This window comes from Microtus ochrogaster, chromosome 7, assembly GCF_000317375.1.
Source record: "Microtus ochrogaster isolate Prairie Vole_2 chromosome 7, MicOch1.0, whole genome shotgun sequence".
Classification (NCBI taxonomy): Eukaryota; Metazoa; Chordata; class Mammalia; order Rodentia; family Cricetidae; genus Microtus; species Microtus ochrogaster.
The window spans coordinates 5,488,731-5,491,131 of NC_022014.1; positions in this window are offsets into that span (position 1 = coordinate 5,488,731).

Below are 2,401 nucleotides of genomic sequence, written 5' to 3' on the forward strand. Positions count from 1 at the left end.
TCTGTAGACCAGGCTGGTCTCGAACTCACAGAGATCCGCCTGCCTCTGCCTCCCGAGTGCTGGGATTAAAGGCGTGCGCCACCACCGCCCGGCTGAATATTTGTTATCTTGACCTAAAGTCTCAGACAGGTCCAGGACTTGGAAATTCCTCCAAATGAAGAAATTATCAGCTGAATCAAAACCAATCCTATTTGATTGCCACCAATCTGCAGTCTAGCAAACAGGAAAACCCTCAGCATCTGACCTTTGAGGTCAGTGACTACAAGTTTATCCTCTCAGAGCCTCTGCATAGAGAATGCTGAGCAGAGGGAAAAAGGGGACTCGGAGAAGCGCCCGAGTGATGTGATGTCAGTCGGAGGTGGGGAGACAGATCCAATTCCAGTGGGCAGGGGCTCCAGAATGTCCAGGCACTTCTGCAAAGTGCCATTTGATGCGGTGTCCTTTGGGCTGTGGTAGCCCTGAAAGCCAGGTGTGGGAAGCAGAGAGACAACAGATGCTGGCCTGTGTGGCTAGGGGCACAGTGTCACCAGGAAAGGAGGAGGTAGCAACCAGCCATGGAGTGAATGAACTAACAGTAAACGAGGCGTCTGTTGTGTGCAGGGACTTTACAGTTCCCAAAGTCTGTTTCCATTGTACTGGAAACTGAACACAGGGCTTAGATCCTGCCAGAACACTCTCCCAGAGAAGCACATCCCTAGCCCTTGTGTGTGCTTTACATTTTTAAGAAGCTCTGTAGACCAGGCTTGTCTTAACTCAAGGATCCGCCTGTCTCTGCTGAGTGCTGGGATCAAAGGTGTGCGCCACCACTCCTAGTTCACCACACCTATTTAGAGGGCACAAACTGAGGAAATTTGACCTCTGTCTGCAAAGTCATCCACACCAGCGCGAGGAGGCAATGAACAGATCCCTCGCTTCACAGTCAGGCCAACCTTTAACCCCCTTGCTGTTAGTTTGCGTTTCACAGCTATGGCTGCAAACAAAGCCAATGCTCTTTATCTCTTTCCTTCACTTACACCTTACTTTGAGATTTATTCACACTGTATCAATAGCTCATTCTTTTTTATCAGTGAGTAATCTCCCACAGTTGGCCTCCTACTCACCCGCTGATAGACACTGGGTTATTTCCAATACTAGACTATTAAAAGGAAGGTTGTTATGAATACCTGTATGCATACCAGTGTACAGACAGAAGCTTTTGCTTCTCTTGGGTAGCTGCCTAGGAGTGAAGCCGTTGGGTCATATGACATCTACTTAAAATTTTCCCAAGGCAGCTGGGCAGTTAATCCTAGTACTTGGGAAGCAGAGGCAGGCGAATCTCAGTAAGTTTAGGGCCAGCCTGGTCTACAAAGCAAGTTCTAGGACAGTCGGGACTGTTATACAGAGAAACCCTGCCTCAATAAATAGATAGATAGATAGATAGATAGATAGATAGATAGATAGATAGATAGATAGATAGATAAATAGAATTCCCAAGGTGATTTACTATTTTATGTTCCCAAAAGTACACTAGAATTTCAGTCCTTTCCCAGCTTAACACTTGATATGGTTGGTCTATGTGGTCCTAGGAATGGAATCAAGGCCTTCCATTTGCTAGCCAAGAACTCCACCCTTACCTTCAGTCAGTCTTCAGATGTATATATAGGTGTAGCTTGCTGCAGGGTTTTATTTTTTAAACAATTATTTTTAGTGTGTGTGTGTGTGTGTGTGTGTGTGTGTGTGTGTGTGTGTGTGATGCACACAGAGTTCAGAAGACAAGACAGTTGTCTCCACCACCTGGATCCTGGGAATGGCACTCGGGTCAACAGGTGCCTTTACCTGCTGGGCCATTTCACTCACTGCAGTTTTAATTTGTATTTCTCTAATAACTAATAATATTAATGTTTTCATTTATTCACTACCTATTTCTTAGATATATTTTTTATGAAATGCCTGTTCAATTTTTTTTCACTTATTATGAGATCTTTTGCTCAGTTTTGATCATGTATGCTGGATATAAATCCTTTATCCGAAATATGCTTGTAAACAGTCTTTCCTAGCCAGTAGCTTGTCATTCTGCTCACTCAAATGCCTTTCAAGGAACAAAAATTCTTGATTTTTATCAAGTGCCATTTATCAATTTTTCACTTTTGAATTAAGTGTCTATCTAAAAAATGGTGTCTTATCTAAAATCCCTGCTTCAAAAGTCAGCTTTTCATTGATATCTTCTTTCTGTCTGTGAGACAGGACCTTATATGGAGCCCTTTGGGTACTAGAATTCTCTATATAGACTACACCAGCCTCAAACTCACAGAGATCCAGGAATCTAAAATGGCTGAAAGACACTTAAGGAAATGTTCAACATCCTTAGTCATCAGAGAAATGCAAATCAAAACAACGCTGAGATCCCATCTTACACCTGTAA